The 18,246-nt window shown below is 35.2% G+C and overlaps 1 protein-coding gene and 1 pseudogene across 2 annotated transcripts in view; both read right to left on the minus strand.

The window, feature by feature from the left end:
* The window catches only part of DCBLD2 (discoidin, CUB and LCCL domain containing 2), a 91,524-nt gene that overhangs the window by 52,497 nt on the left and 20,781 nt on the right, over positions 1–18,246 (minus strand). The gene's annotated exons all lie outside the window — the stretch shown is intronic.
* Positions 9,243–9,338, minus strand: LOC119626134 (small nucleolar RNA U3; annotated as a pseudogene).

Below are 18,246 nucleotides of genomic sequence, written 5' to 3' on the forward strand. Positions count from 1 at the left end.
ACTCCCTGACTTGGAGTTGTTGAGTGTCCTCTTTTTGAATGTCTAAAATGTCTTCCCATAATCATTTCTCTTATACTGTGAATAAGCTGTTCTTTTTGGCTGGATTTAGCCTTAGTTTTAGCTGCTTCAGCAAAGACTTGCCTGCAGAAGATAATGATAGGAAGGTATAGCTCTAATTTCTTTTTAAACAATTAGACTATTGGGCATATATTTAAAATGGGACATAACAGATATTTACTAGGTTTAAAAGGGATTTAGCAATATTACTAAAAATGAATTTGCCTCTCTTCTAAAATATAGTGGTTTTAGAAAAGTATTTTAAATTATATTATTCTACAACATATCATAGTTATTGCACATCTTGATTTTAGAAAAGTAGCTACTTTGGTGTTTTTCATCTTAAGCAGCAGATCTGATATCTGCACATTTTAAAGTGAATAAATGCTGCATGGGAAAATGTACCTTGATACTTTGACTCCTACCTCACACAACACAATTAAAAATCAATTCTGGACGGATTGACGATAATATATGTAGAAACAAATCCAATAAGGCTTTAAGTGGAAAACTTTGAGAACAGCTTCATGACCTAGAAATGGGCAAAACTTCCTTAAACAGAACACAAAAAGTACTAACCATAAAATAATTACTAAGCGCAAACTACATAAAATTAATGTCTATTTATCACAAGATACCAATAATGGAGCAAAATGGCAGTCCATAGCAATGGAGAAGACATGTGTACTACACCTAAAAAGAACCCATTACCAGAACATATACAGAACTCCAACAAATGAATAAGAAAAGGATCTCCCAACAGAGAATATGCATGAAAACGTAAACAGATTCTTTATAAATGAAGATATTCAAATGGATAATAAATGTATGAAAAGAGCACAACATCATCAGCTCTCAAGGAAATACAAAGCAAACTATGTATAACATGCCATCAGTACACACACACCAGAACAGTTAACGTGGAGAAAAGCAGAGAATGGTAACTGGAACTCTTATACAGTGGTAGAGGGTGTAAAATAGTACAGCCACAAAAACATTTGGCAATAACTGCTATAGCTGAAAATACACAACCCAGCGATTCCTCTTCTACATATACAAATGTGTACTTACGTACATCTTCAACATAAAAAAGGGTCAGTTTTACTACACTCACACCAACATGACATTAAAATTTTAATTTTTTTATGAATCCAAAAGTCAGAAAAAAATGGACTTAGTTTTAAAACTTTGCATTTCTTTGATTATAAGCATAGCTGCCTCTTCTAAAATCCTTTCAGAACTGTAGCTCAGACAAAAGAGCACATAGGTTTTTACCACTATCTACAATGGTAACCAAACAGTCTTGACAGAAAAATTTATAGCATTCAGATGTGCTAAAAATAAGGTAATATCAAAATTCTCCATCGAAATTTTCCAAGTGGGCTTTCCTTCTCTCTTATGAAACTTCTACTTTAGTAAAGACTTTAAGAGTTATCTTTTGGAAAACAAGCCAACTTCTGTGAAGAAGAAAGCTTCACATTCTATTTCTTAATAAAACATCTTGAAAAGGTAGTGATTCAAGGTCCTAGCTCTAAGTTGACAGATTCTTTCAGTATAGCTGGCAGTTTCTCATGCCAAGTATGCTAATACAAAAAGCAATGAGTCATAATAATGTGAAGACTTCAGCAAAACCAGATGTGGTGCCAAGCATCACAGATGAGACATTCATAGAATATCAAGAAATTTCTTTAAAGCTTTTCTGAAAAAATATACTCTTCACTACTTAGGAGATGTCAAAATCTTTTAATATCCACTTAAAAGGCTCACAAATTGGAATTCTTGGATGGGGCCAGGATCTCACAGGAGAGTAAGTTCCCTCCAGTTAAATGTTGTTGAGAAATGGACAGTTGTCAATTCCTCAATAATCTGCCTCAAAATCTCAGAGGAAACACTTAGGATACTGAAAGAACAAAACAAAATAACATATATATATAGGCAATCTCTCCCGAACTACGGTCTCTCTCAGAAGAAAAAAAAATACATTAATGAAGAGGCCTATTATGAGCTACAAAGCTTATAAACCGCTGCAAACTGCCAGCCCTATCCACAGAAATACAGAGGTACAATGTTAATCTACTTAAAAATACACAGTATAAAAAGAAAACAAAAAATGTGAGTCCCTAAAATTTAGTTTATGAAAACCCTCTCCCCCTATAAAAACAGCGACAGAAGGAAACTACAGCACAGCACTCCAAACTTAATTAAATGTCCTCAAACATTTGGGATATGATAAAATATCTTGAACCATAAATTCAGAAACTAGGGGCAGAAATGGACAAAAAAGCAGAAAGAAATGAGAGTTGGTTGACCTCAGGAAAGAAATACAAGAAAAGACAAAAGTATACCAAAAATGAAGAATTAAGACCACATTATAAAGTGCACAAGGAATTACAGATTCTAATGAAAACATAAGGAATGTTGAAAAGAAAATAAAAAAAACAGACTAAAAAGAATATTTAGAAAGTAAAAAGGTGAGAATGTGGCTGAAATGAAAGGGGATATAATGGCAAAAAAGTTTCAACTGATGTATAAGTATTAAAAATAAATACACAAAGCAATGGAACAAATATTAATATTAAAAAAATAGGCATATAGGATTACCTCAAACTAAAATGCTTTTGCATAGCAAAGAAAACAATCAACAGAGTGAAGAGACAGAGAAAGAGAAAATACCTGCAAACTATGTATCTGGTAAGGGGTTAATACCAAAAGCGTATGAGGAGGTCAAACAACTCAAAAGCAAGAAAACAAATAACTTTAAAAATGAAAAAAGACCTAAGCAGGTACTTTTCAGAAAAAGTTTATGAAAACAATCCCCTCCCCTATTATACAAATAGCCAACAGATATATGAAAAAATGTTCTGCACCATTAAACACCAAGGAAATGAAAATAAAACCACAATGAGATATCACCTCACACTTGCTAGAATGGCCATTATCAAAAAGACAAAAGATAAGTGTTGACAAGAATGTGGAGAAAATGATACCCTTCTACACTATTGGTGGGAATCTAAATTAGTATAGCTGTTCATGAAAACCAGGATGAAAGTTCCTCAAAAAAATTAAAAATAGAACTACCAAATGGTCCAGTAATTCTACTACTGGGTATACATATCTAAAGAAAATGAAATCAATATGTTGAAAAGATATATACACTCCCATGTTCACGGCTGCATTATTCACAATAGCGAAGATATGGAATCAATCTAAATATCCATCAGTAGATAAATGGATAAAGGAAATGTAGTACATGAACACAGCAGAGTACTATTCAGCCTATACTAAAAAAACAAAAGAAACCCTGCCATTTGCAACAACATGGATGAAACTGGAGGACATGATGTTAAGTGAAATAAGCAAGGCATAGAAAGACAAATGCTACATGATCTCACTCACATGTAGAATCTAAAAAAGACAAACTCACAGAAGCAGAGAGTAGAACGGATTGAAGGGGGAGTTGGAGGGATGAGTTGGAGAGATGTTGGTCAAGGGACACAAAACTCTCAGTTATACAGGAGTGATAAGGTAAAAAGAACCACTGTATAACAGTGTATTTACTTAAAAATTGCTAAGAGATTTTTAAGTGTTCTCACCACAAAAACATTAAGTACGTGAGGTAATGCATTTATTAGTCTGATTGATCCATTCTACAATGTATACACATATCAAAACATAATGTACATCATAAATACATACAATTTTCATGTCATTTAAAAATCATTAAATAGGAAGTATTAAAACTATAATCCAAGAAAATTTTCTAGAAATAAAGGAAGACTTGAATTTACATACTGAAAGAGTCCACTGGATACCAGTGAAAACTAACCTGTAATGATCAACTTCAAAACATCCTTAGAAAACTAATAGACTTTAAAGGTAAAGAAAAAAATCCTCATGGTCACTGTACAAAAACCAAATGCCTTATAATGGCAAGAGTTCAATTGCCATCAGACTTCTCAAAAAACAATAAGAAGTAAGGGAATCATGGAAAAGCACTTTTTTTTTTTAACTCAAAGAAGTAACATTTGAATCCAAGATTTAGATATTATCAAGCAGCCCCTTCAAGCCTAAAGGCCATAAAAAATTTACAAAGTAAGCAGTTTTCAACACGCGAAATCTGCACCATAAGCCCTTCTTAAGGAATCAAGCTATTCAAAGATGAACTTCATCCCAACAATAGACTAGTGGTTGGACTTGAGGAAGAAGACTGACAGTGATCATTTATTATATTTAATTATAGATCTAGAACAGTTAGAGATAGGGTTGAAGAATAAGAAGATATGATACATGTTGTATGTTATGAATGTATATTCTGAGAGTGCTATGATTTGGACATGGTTTGTCCCCATCAAATCTCATGTTGAAATTTATTTATATTATTTTTTAAATTTTTCAATAGCTTTAGGGGTACAAGTAGTTTTGGTTACACAGATAAATTTTATAGTGATGAAATCTGGGCTTTTAGTGTACCCATCACCCAAATAGTGTACATTGTACCCAACAGGTGATTTTTTAATCCCTTACCACCTTCCCCCTTTCTGAGTCTCCAATGTCCATTACAGCATTCTGTATGCTGTCATTTATCCAGAAGGTTATTCCCCCCTTAGAAGTGAGAACATGTAGTACTTGGTTTTCTGTTCCTGGGTTACTTTACTTAGGATAATGACCCTCAGGTCTATCCAAGGTGCTGCAAAGACATTATTTCATTCTTTTTAAAGGCTGAGTAGTATTCCACTGTGTGTGTATGTGTACATCATATAAATATATATATATATTCTTTTTAAAGGCTGAGTAGTATTCCACTGTGTGTGTATGTGTACATCATATATATATATTTTTTCTTTTAAAGGCTGAGTAGTATTCCACTGTGTATGTGTACATCATATATATATATATTCTTTTTCAAGGCTGAGTAGTATTCCACTGTGTGTGTATGTGTGCATCATATATATATATATTCTTTTTCAAGGCTGAGTAGTATTCCACTGTGTGTGTATGTGTGCATCATATATATAACATATTCTTTTTCAAGGCTGAGTAGTATTCCACTGTGTGTGTGTACATCATATATATATATTCTTTTTAAAGGCTGAGTAGTATTCCACTGTGTATGTGTACATCATATATATATATTCTTTTTAAAGGCTGAGTAGTATTCCACTGTGTATGTGTACATCTCATATATATATATATATATTCTTTTTCAAGGCTGAGTAGTATTCCACTGTGTGTGTGTACATCATATATATATATATATATTCTTTTTCAAGGCTAAGTAGTATTCCACTGTGTATGTGTACATCATATATATATTCTTTTTAAAGGCTGAGTAGTATTCCACTGTGTGTGTATGTGTACATCATATATATATATCCTTTTTAAAGGCTGGGTAGTATTCCACTGTGTGTGTATGTGTGCATCACACACACACACACACACACACATATATATATATATATAACATTTTCTTTATCCACTCATTGGTTTGATGGACTCTTAGGTTGATTCCGTATCTTCTCCATCATGAATTCTACTGTGACAAACATACTAGTGCAGGTATCTTTTTCATATAATGACATATTTTCCTTTGGGCAGGTATCAGTAGTGAGACTGCTAAACTGAATGGTAGGTCTAACTTTTAGTTCTTTGATAAATTTCCATAGTGTTTTCCATAGAGGTTGAACTAATTTACATTCTCGCCAACAGTGTATAAGTGTTCCCTGTCTGCACACAACAAAAAAAGAAGTTTTTTGACTTCTTAATGGCCATTCTGACTAGGGCAAACTGGTATCTTGTTGCAGTTTTAATTTGCATTTCTGTGATGACCAGTGATATTGAGCATTTTTCATATGTTTGTTAGTCTTTTGTGTATCTTCTTTTGAGAAACGTCTGTTCATGTTGTTTTTCTACTTTTTAATGGAATTATTTATTTTCTTGCTGATTTGAGTTCCTTGTAGATTATGGACATTCATTCTTTTTCAAATGTATAGTTTACAAATATTTTCTCCCATTCTGTGGGTTCTCTATTTACTCTCTATTTACAATGCTGATTATCTCTTTTGCTGTACAAAGCGTTTTAGTTTAACAGAATCCCCTTTATTTATTTTTGTTGCATTTGCTCTGTCTCTTACTCATAAATTCTCTGCCTATGCCAATATCCAGAACTTTTCCTAGGGTTTCTTCTAAAATTGTTATGGTTTCAGGTCTTACATTTGACCCTTTTCCTGTTTTCAAAACAAAGGTGCAGCTTGCTGCCGGCGCTCATTTAATTTTACATAAACACTCTTTGAGGCTGAAGCAAATCTGACTGATAGTCAATGTGAAAATAAAATACAGGGCCGGGCGCGGTGGCTCAAGCCTGTAATCCCAGCACTTTGGGAGGCCGAGGCGGGTGGATCATGAGGTCAGGAGATCGAGACCACCCTGGCTAACGCAGTGAAACCCCGTCTCTACTAAAAATACAAAAAATTAGCCGGGCATGGTGGCAGGTGCCTGTAGTCCCAGCTACTGGGGAGGCTGAGGCAGGAGAATGGCGTGAACCCGGGAGGCGGAGCTTGCAGTGAGCATAGATTGCGCCACTGCACTCCAGCCTGGGTGACAGAGTGAGACTCCATCTCAAAAAAAAAAAAAAAAAAAAAAAAAAAAAGAAAATAAAATATAAAAACTGTTTTTGGAGTTATTTCTAAACAGAACTAACATCAGAATTGTCTGAATCATCAGAATCACCTATTTCAGAAATACTGAATTCATCAAACGAATCTTTGACCAACGACTTTTCAAGAACAATATTAACATCATGTGTAGGAACGCTGTTTTCTAGGATTTGACATTTTCAGTGATTGAGATTATATTTTGTAAGTGGAAATACCGCTACTAAAAACGGAGTGCTAGAAATAGGATAATGTCTTTTGTTTCCAAAGTTGATATACTAGAGCAATGCAAAAATAATAATAATAGGGTGCTATTTTGTGGAAAATTTACTTTGGGGTAAATGATGCAGCCGCAAGCGCCACTGGTGAGTATTCTCAGAGCAAATGGGGAAAGGGTTAAGTCTTTAATCCATCTTGAGTAAATTTTTGTAGACAGTGAGAGATAGGGATCCAGTTTCATTCTTCTGTGTATGGCTATCCAATTTTCCAGCACCACCGAACAGGGTGTCCTTTCCCCCATTTTATGTTTCAGTCTGCTCTGTCAAAGATCAGTTGGTTGTAGGTATTTGGCTTTATAGCTGGGTTCTCTATTCTGTTTCATTGGTGCATGTGTCTATTTTTATACCAGTTATCATTCTGTGTTGATTACTGTAGCCTTGCAGTATAATTTAAAGATAGTTAAAGTGATAACCCCAGAGTTCTTTTGTTTGCTCAGGACTGCTTTTGCTACTCAGGATTTTTGGTTTATTTGAATTTAGGATTTTCTTTTCTAATTCTGAGAAAAATGGTGTTTTTGGCAAGATATGATGGCACACGCCTGTAATTCCAGCTGCTTGGGAGGCTAAGCCAGGAGGCTGAGGTTGAAGTGAGCCAAGATTGCACAACTGCACTCCACACTGGGTGAAAGAGTAAAATTCTCTCTAAAAGAAAGAAAGAAAGAAAGAAAGAAAAAAGGCATTGGTGGTATTTTGGTAGAAACTGTATTGAATGTGTAGATTGTTTTGGGCAGTATGGTCATCTTCACAATACTGATTCTTTCAATTCATGAGCATAGGAGGTTTTTCTATTTGTTTGTATCATCAATGATTTCTTTCATCAGTGTTTTGCAGTTCTATGTGTAGAGATCTTTCACCTCTTTGGTTAAGTATATTCCTAGGGTTGTTTTTTTTTTTTTCTTTCTTTTTTTGCAGCAATTGTAAATGGGACTGAGTTCTTGATTTGATTCTCAGTTTCGTACATTACTGGTACATAGCAGTAGTACTGATGTGTGTATGACGATTTTGTAACCTGACACTTTACTGATTCATTTATCCAATCTAGGAGATTTTGGAGGAGTCTTTAGAATTTTCAAGGTGTAAGATCACATCATCAGCAAACAGAGATAGTTTGATTTCTCTTTTCTAACTTAGATGCCCTTTCTTTCTTTCTTTTGCCTGACTGTTCTAGATAGAACTTCTAGTACTACGTTGAACAAAAGTGGTAGAAGTGGGCATTCTTCTCTGTTCCAGTTCTTAGGAAGAATGCTTTCAGTTTTTCCCCATTCAGTGTGTTGGCTGTGAGTCTGTCATATATGGCTTTTATTATTTTAAGGTATGTTCTTTCTGTGCCTAGTTTGTTGAGAACCTTTTTTTTTTTTTTTTTTTTGAGACACAGTCTTGCTCTGTCGCCCAGGCTGGAGGGCAGTGGCCGGATCTCAGCTCACTGCAAGCTCCACCTTCCGGGTTTACGCCATTCTCCTGCCTCAGCCTCCCGAGTAGCTGGGACTACAGATGCCCGCCACCTCGCCCAGCTAGTTTTTTGTATTTTTTTAGTAGAGATAGGGTTTCACCGCGTTAGCCAGGATGGTCTTGATCTCCTGACCTCGTGATCCACCCGTCTCGGCCTCCCAAAGTGCTGGGATTACAGGCTTGAGCTGCCGCGCCCAGCCTGTTGAGAACTTTTATCATGAAGGGATACTGAATTTTATCAAATGCTTTTTCTTCATCTATGGAAATTTTTTTTGTTTTAATTATATTTATGTGGTGAATCACATTTCTTGATTTGCATATGTTGAACCATCCTTGCATTCCTGGTATGAAACCCACTTGATGCTGAATTATCTTGTTGATATACTGCTGAATCTGGTTTGCTAGGATTTTGTTGAGGATTTTTGCACCTATGTTCATTAGGAATATTGGTCTGCAGTTTTCCTTGTTTGTTGTGTCTTTTCCTGGCTTTGGTATCAGGGTGATACTGGTTTCACAGAAAGAATTAGGGAGGATTCCCTCTTTCTCAATCTTCTGGAATAGTTTCAGTAGAATTGGTATCAGTTCTTCTTTGAATGTCTGGTAAAATTCAGCTGTGAATCCATCTGGTCCTGGGTATTTGTTGTTATTGTTGTCGTTGGGAGATTTTTTATTACTGATTCAACCTCACTACTTATTACTTGTTCCATTCAGGATTTCTGTTTCTTCCTGATTCAAACGTGTGGGGTTGTGTGTTTCTAGGAATGTAACCATTTCCTCTAGACTTTCTAGTTTGTGTGCATAGACATATTCACGGTAGTCTTAGATCATCTTTTCCAGTGTTCTACACATTCAGAGAAACTTTCTAATAATAAACTACAGAAATGATCTCTGAAAGTGTAGTCTTCACGTTGAAGTTTAACTGCCAGCATGACAGTACTGGAAAGTGGGGCCTAATGGGAGTTGTTTGGGTCATGGGGCCAGATGTCTCATAAATTGATTAATGCCATCTCATGGGAATCAGTTCTAACTCGAACAGGACTGGATTAGTTACCATGACATGGGGTTGTTATAAAGCGAGTAGGCCTCCTCAGTCCCCTCTCTCTGCACAAGCCCCTTCCCCTTCCAGTTTCTTCCATGAGTTGAAGCAGCACAAAACCTTTATACAATGAGCTGTCCACTCTTGTACTTTCCAGTCACCAGAATTACGAGCCAAATAAAATTGTTTTCTTTATAAAACATCCAGCTTCAGTTACTCTGTTGTAGCCACACTAAACAGAATAAATCAGAGGAAAGTGGGTACAGAAGGAAGTGGAAAGAAGTCTAGTTCATTGAATGTTATATAGGCAATAGGTAGAAAATAAAGAATACCATTAAAAATGGACAAATTGGATAGTAAATGATTAAGACAATAGGGACCACAGCCATTTTAAAAAGTATAAATTGAAAAGCAGCACCTAGAACAAAACTATAAACCTTACCAAACACGAAAAGACACTTTAAAAAAACCCAGAAGGACAGAAAACAATGTAGAAAAATAAACCCAACAAATATAATACACATAACTTTAAAAGATATGGAAAGAGTCAAAATGTATCAGTTATAAATAAATGAAAATGGATTTAACTTAGACATTAAAAAAATTTGCAATTTGGCTCATGAAGACCCAAAAATATGCAATATACAAGAAACACACCCAAAACAAAGTGATTCAGAAAGGCTAAAAATAAAAGTGATGGGCACAGACAGACACAGCAGGATAATGAAAACAGTAAGGAATAAATAGGAGGGTATGTGTGTGCTACTGGTGCCAAACAAAGGAGAATTCAAACTAAAAAGTACTATATGATGGGTAGGAAACCTTTAAATGTGAGAAGTCATAATTTAAAATGGAGATATTAGAATTATGAATATCTAGTCAACACAACACAGCAAGTTTATAAAAGCAAAACCTCCAGGAGACACAGCAAAGAAAGAAAGAACCACACCAAATAGGAGATCAAGTAGATAAAATAAGAATATAGAAGACCAAAACAGCAAAATAAAGACAGATACTTTAAATGCACATCAAACTTTTTTACAGTAGAGAGTAAACCTTCTCAACTATATATAGAATATTCACAAAAAAACTGGTCATACATTAGCTTATAAAGAAGTCATTAGAAAGTTCCATAAAGTAGAAATTTTACAATGTTCTCTGACTATAATGCAATAAAATTATACATTATTAGCAATAACAAAGAAAGGTCCTTCCAATTAGAAATAAACCTATTAAACAATTATTGGGTAAAAGAAAAACATAAACCAAAATTACAAAATTCCTAATAAATTATGTAATTGACCAATATTAATCAGTGATATCATTCTTAAGGATGTGATCAAAGTAAAATTCATAGGCTTAGACATTTTTATCAATAAAAATGAAAGAAAAAGTGAATTAAATTGCTAGCTAAAACTAGTAGTTAACAAAGTAGGCCGGGCGCGGTGGCTCAAGCCTGTAATCCCAGCACTTTGGGAGGCCGAGACAGGCGGATCGTGAGGTCAGGAGATCGAGACCATCTGGCTAAACCAGTGAAACCCCGTCTCTACTAAAAAATACAAAAAACTAGCCAGGCGAGGTGGCGGGCGCCTGTAGTCCCAGCTACTCCGGAGGCTGAGGCAGGAGAATGGCATAAACCCGGACGGTGGAGCTTGCAGTGAGCTGAGATCCGGCCGTTGCACTCCAGCCTGGGCGACAGAGTGAGACTCCATCTCAAAAACAAAAAAAAACCAAAACAACAACAACAACAACAAAAAAAACAAAGTAAAAAAAAAAACCCCAAATTTTTAAAATCATGAAAATAGAGATTAATAATGTAGACAACAGAAAAACAATAGCTCTAATAAATCAAAACGAACTTTTTGGAAAAATTTAACACAATAGGCATGACCCTAGCTAATTTAATGAAAAAAGAGGGTGGGAAGCATAAATATGTAAAACAAGAAATGACAGGAGGGAAACAACTATTGGAAAAACACTGAAATAACCATTTTAATAAATGTAAGATTCTATTTTACAGACATCACGACAAGTATATTAGATCACCTAGGTGAATGGGTAATTACCAGGCAAGTATAGTTTATTACAATTGGACCCATTAGAGGTAGAAAGCTCAAACAGACCAATTTCCTGAGAAGAAACAGAGAATGTCATTAAGGAAGCATGCTACCAAAAACTCACCAGGCTAAGATAGTTTCACAGAGTGAAACCTTCAAATACTAGATTGTTCATATTCTCTGTAAATTTTTCCAAAGAAGTAAAAAGGAAAACTTCATATTTCTTTTTATTTATAAATACCTAAGCCTGATAAAGAAAATGCAAAGTAAATTACAAATTAATATCACTTATCAATATTTATGCAAAAATACTAACAAAATATTAGGAAACATAATCCAATGCCACATTAAAAGAATGCTACACCATAACCAAGAGATATTTATTCCAACAAATATTAGTTCAATATTAGGGAACCCATTAATATAATACACCATACCAATAGATTTAGATAGAAAAACCATATCATTACCTCCATAGATGCTAAAAAAGCTTTTCAACAAAATTCAATATTCTTTCTTGATAACAACACGTAACAGAAATCAGTGGATACTTCCTATTATGGACCCGACACTGGTACGCCCCCAAAATTAATTGCTGTTGAAGTCCCAACTCTTAATATGACTACAGTTGGAAGTAGGCTCTTTGGGGAGGTAATTACAATTAAATGGTTTTAATTTTCCTAAGGTGGGGCACTGATCCACAGGATCAGTGTCCTTATAAAAAGAGACATGAGAGAACCTGTTGTTTCTCTCTCCTCATCCCTCCAACCCTGTCATGTGAGGACACAGGAAGAAGGTGGCCATCCACAAGTCAGGAAGAGAGCCCTCGCCAGAAACTGAATTGCTTGGTATCTTGATGTGGGACTTCTAGCCTCCAGAACTCTGAGAAAGTAAATTGCTGTTTTTTAAGCCACTCAGTCTATAGATTTTGTTATGGCAACCTGAGCTCAGACACTTTAAATTTCCACTAAGATAAGGAACCTGGAAAGGATGCTCGCTATCTCCACTACTATTTAACATAGTCCTGGACTGGAGGTATTAGCCAGTACAATTAGATAAAAGAATCAACCATAGGCATAAGAATTGGAAAAAAAAGAAGTAAAACTATCTCTATTTGCAGATGTGATTGTATATCTGAAAATCCCTAGAAAGTGAATGATAAAACTAACTGAAATAATTTTAAAAACTCAGTAAAATAGCAGAAAAAAATCAACATATAGAAATATAGTCTTCACATAATTAGGAACCCATTACAGGACATAATAGCAAAACAAAAACACCTCCATCTCCATTGCAACAAAGAAGACAAAATGTTAAGGATTAAGTGTTAACAAACCATGTGTAAACCCTACATGAGAAAAAGTTTAAAACAATCCTTAAAGACAACAAAAGTAGATGTGATGAAAGGAGAAAAAAAAAAAGAGCTCTTGGTCTTGAATATGATAACTCAACATCATAAAGTTAATTTATAAATAGCACGATCTCAATAAAAACACCAATGAGCTTTTTTATGGAGTTAGATAAGCTGATACTAAATTTCACATGGATAAACGAACAGGCAGGAAGAGCTAGGAAAACACTAAAAATGAACATTTCTGAAAGGAGGCTAAGCCCTATCAGGCATTAACACACACTATAAAGCCTCTGAAAGCCTTTACAAAACAGTCACATTCTGGTATGTGGATAGATACATCTGTGGAGTGCAACCCAAAGTCCAGAAATAGACCCAAGCACATAGAGAACTGCAGTATATGATAAAGGCAGTATTTCAAACCACTGGGACAAAGATAAACTTTTAAATGCACGGTGATGGGGCAAGTGGTTAGTCATATGGAAAACACAATGAGATCTATACCTCATGCCGTACAAAAGAAAAAAACCCCGATGTACCAGGGATCTAAATATAAAAAATGAAATAATATAATTCCGCTACAGAAAAAAATGGGTAAATTTATCTTTAGTTGGGATACAGGAAGAGGCTTTCTAACTATGACTTAGAATCTAGATGCAATTTTAAAAAAGACTAATGAATCTAACTGTTAATACATTTTTAAAAGTTTGCATGGTTGAAAAAAGTACCATAAACAAAGTCAAAAGACAACTGGCAAATTAGGAGAAATTATTTGTAGCATACACCATCATTATGTTTATAGACTAATATCCCTAAAAGATAATGAGAACTCCTAAAACCCGAGAGAAATAAAGACCAAGAAAACCTGACAGATGGGCAAATGGTGTGTGCCTGTTGTCCCAGCTACTCAGGGAGCTGACATGAGCGAACTACTTGAGCCTAGCGTTCGAGGCCAGCCTGGGCAATACAGAAAGACCTGTCTCTAAAAATAATAAAAAAAAAAAACTTGATAGAAAAATGGGCAAAAGACAGGAAGAGCTAAAACGTAAAAAAAGAAAAAAAAAAGGGCCGTCAACATATGGAAAAAACCAGTTCAACTTCACTCGTAGTAAGAGAAATGCAAATTACAACTATACTGAATACTATTTATCATTATCAATTAGCAAAACTTAAAAGACATGACAACTCACTTTGTTGGGAAGGCTGTGAAAGACAAGCATTTTTATGCTATGGAAATGCAAACTGGTATAACTTCCAATTTGGCAATGTCTAACAAAGTATATAATTTACCTTTAGACTCAGCAATTGTACTTCAGGAATCTACACCAAAGACACCTCAAAGAATACAAAAATAGTTTATAACTGTAAAACATCGAAAGCAACCGATAGAATAATTCATAAAAGGGTAATTAAATAAACTATGATACATCCACATGATGGAGTCCTATACTGCTGTAAAAAGAATGAGGACTATCTCTACAAAGTGATGCACAGTGATTTCCAGAAAACACTGGTAAGTGGGGGGAAAGCAAAGTACAGAAGAATATTGAAAGACTGTTAAATTTTGTGTAAGAAAGGAGAAAACAGAAAATATAAATGTCATTTGTATAAAAGAGTACAGAAAAGATAAAGACTAATGCAATTGGTTAGCTATAGGGAGTGGGTGGAGATGGGGTTAAAAGGATAGAAGAAATGCACTGTAAAGGGGAGGAACGTCACTTATCTATCTTTTTGTACAGTTTTAACTTTGAGAATCATGTTAATGTTTAACATATTCAACAAAAGAGAAAGAAAACCAACAAGGACGAAGAAAAAAACTTATAATGGAAGACGAACAGAAAGAAATAAACCAAACCATATTTCAAATGAGTAACATAACCACATTGAAGGGCAGGTGGTGATGGAGTAAGAACCAGCCCAAAGAATTTTTTAATGTAGTATTTAGACTGTAAGTCCTCAGGTACGAATTCTAGGTAGTGGGCTTCTTTCAGTTCTAGTCATGGGTTAGCAATTCTAAAACTATTTTCTGGTTATAGCACTGAACAAGTAAGTAAATACAGGTAATGGGAGCAAGATTTCTCACTGTCAGAGAAGTGAGTTAGAAAGAGAGAGAGGAAAAGGACAGAATGAACCCTACAATGTTGCATTAGTACTAAAGGTATCAGTATAAACTCATACTCTTTAATACAGACAGATAAATATGAAAAGATATAACACAGGTACATGTATATACATATGTATACACAAATGTCTACTTACTAAATCTGTCTGTTGATAGGGCATATGGTAGCTCATTGGTCTAAACCTAGCAACCAGACATTGATTTCTAATACCATTCTCCACTAAAAAGAACCAGGATTCCTTGAAGAAATGGCTGATTCCAGGGCTGAAGTAGGGCAAGCACAAGATAAATCTAGAATATCCCATGCCAGAATATAAAGAAGTACTCAAAGAATGATAAAGACATCACCAAAGGACACAGGAGCTAGCATGAAGAGGCTCCCACTGGAGATTTGGGACAATCTGAGCACCAAAATAATAACAGGAAAGGGTGATAAGTGATGGCCTAACATAGGAATCCACTGACTTCACACTGATATAAACAAACAAATGGGAGAGAAGGGAAAGATCCTGTTTTCAGTAGGAAAAAAAAAGTAATAAATATAGATGGAATAATAAAATTAGAAAATAATTGATTTATACAAAATTAATATATCCCAAATCTAGTGGGTGTAAGTTTGATGACTAACAGGATATTTCCATCATTTCAAAGAATCTCCCAATCAGACATGTATTGGTTTTGAAGAGCAGCATAGTTACAGTGTAGAAAACTGGGAGACATCACCTTAGCCAAAATATCAAAGTTAACAGCACCAGAAATGGGACGAATCAATCTCATGTGCCATGATATTATACACTGAGAACATCGCTTCTGTGGTGTTCTTGCCAAAAGTCTGTCACTGGAATCTTATCATGAGGAAGCACCAGACAAACATCCCACAAAATAATTAGCCCATATACTTCAAATGTAAACATCAGAAACACAGAGAGACCAACGAACTCTCTTCTCCTTTAATACCTGTTTTCTAAAGGGGCACTGAGAAAACATGACATAGGAAAAGAAAAAAAGATTCAGTGTCATTATCACTGAAATCTTGATGCCCATAATGTATTTGTTTCTATCCTGTAATTGTCTGCAGACCTATCTTAACCAGAATGTTAAATGACTATTCTTGAATTATCTTTATTTCTCTGCAATATGTTAAGAAACTTTTCTACCACTAACCATAGGCTGCTACCAAATGGAGGACCAGTGGGTATACGGTAGGTGTGATGGGGGAAGGGTGGGTACACACTGAAGCCCAACAGGTACCATCATCACTCAGGCCCCTTGACCTTTCTGCAGCTTTCCATTCTCCCATGAGGAGAACAGGAAAAAGCAATGGAAATAAGGGTAAGCTGAGATTTATTAAATACCTAATTACACCCCAAACACTGCAAAGTGTTACTTCTTTTAACCTTCAGACTGTACAGAAAGTGACTATGTAAAGTCTGGGCAGGTTCAACACTTTGTAGAAAAAGGACTCTCAGTAAGTAACTCCTGGAGCTTTGAGAACTTAGCAAGCCATTTAAAACCTGTGCTCAGAATCTTCCCCATGCCACTCCTCCTCTCTAGCAACAGTGCCACTATGTATTGTCTAAATATGTAATTCTCTTGCCTTATTTTAACAAAACCACTTTTCTTTATTGGAATTTTCAAAATTACACAAAAGTAGAAAGAAGGTGTAACAATTCCCATCTGCCCATTACTCAGCTTCACCAAAGACGCCCTTGTTTCTCCTATCCTTCTCCCTATTTCTGATATACTTAAACATAAATCCTAGACATTTGAACTTCAGAATGTCTCTAACAAATTAGAACTTAAAAATAATTTTAACATTATTACATCTAAAACAGTAATCCTTTACTATCACTGAATGCCCAATGCTTCAAATTTTTATGATAATCTTAAAAATATTTTCTTTCAGTGGTTAGCTTGAATCAAGATCCAAGCAAAGTCTACATATTACTTTAGGAAGATATGTTGCAATGTAGAACAGTTCCCTTCCCCCTCCTCCTGTTTTTTTAAATGCTATTTATATGTTGAAGAAACTAGGTCGTTTGTTCTACAGAATTTCTCATATCCTTAATTTAGACTTTACAGTCAGTAGAATGTATTTCTCTATCTCCCTTATTTCCTGTAAAGTGTTAGAGGGGTGACCAAACTGTGGTTCACTTTTTCTCACTGTTGTTTAAAGAATGCCCAGGTGGCACTGTGTGCTCTCTACTGCATCTGCAGGAGACATTTACTATCCAGTTATCTTCTATTAGTGTTAATATTACAGTAAGTTCTTCTACATCCTCAGGCGATGTGTTCCTAAAACTTTGTTCAACACCATATATTCATGCAATATGCACGTGGTGCTCAAATCACCAGGTTAATCAAGAGCTGACTGAGAAGCACCAAAGTTTATCAATCAGCAGCCTGGGAGATAGGGCAGGAATTTTTCCTCTGGTAGGTAAGAGGCCAAAAAGTAAAGAAGAAATGAAGGACTTCACTAGAGACGGAGAGGAGGCCAGAGGATGAACACAGTACGGTATTTAAAGAACAGTATACTGGATTCCTATTATAGTTCTGAAGGATATTTTACACACTGGAACCAAAAAATGTTTCTAAATAAACTCACAAAGAATTCTTAATTTTATAATGTTAGTTCACCTAAAAAAGCCTTACAAAATTTTCCACCTTTCTTGCTTAAGAAATGTACTGATGCCTAAATCAAAGGTTTTTAACCTTGACTGCAAAAGAGATTTTCCCAGGAAGCGTTTAAGATACTGAGGCCTGGGTTCCACCTAATCAATTCTGATTCAACTGGTCTAGGATGGTAACTGGGTTTACGGTATTGTTTACTACTTAGGTGGCTCTAATATACAGCTATAATTGAGAACCACTGCTCTTAATCAAGAACAACAATGGCAACTACCATTTACTCAGCATATATTATGTCTTAGGTGCTGTTCACTTTTCTAAGCACATTACACATACTAGATCATTCCCTGTGTTTTTCACAAGATAAAAAATAGAGAGGTCAGGTAATCTGGCCAAAGTCACACAGCAAGCTGATGAGAGCTATGCTTTAATCCCAGGAAGTCTGGATCCAAAACCCTTGCTTATAATCACCATGCTATACTGTCTCCTAAGCATGAATTATACATGTATTCTTCAACTGCAAATAAAATTATGAGACAAAAACATTTTAAAAAAATGAGATAACTGGCCAGGCGCACTGGCTTACGCCTGTAATACCAGCACTTTGGGAGGCTGAGG

This window comes from Chlorocebus sabaeus, chromosome 22, assembly GCF_047675955.1.
Source record: "Chlorocebus sabaeus isolate Y175 chromosome 22, mChlSab1.0.hap1, whole genome shotgun sequence".
Taxonomy (NCBI): Eukaryota; Metazoa; Chordata; class Mammalia; order Primates; family Cercopithecidae; genus Chlorocebus; species Chlorocebus sabaeus.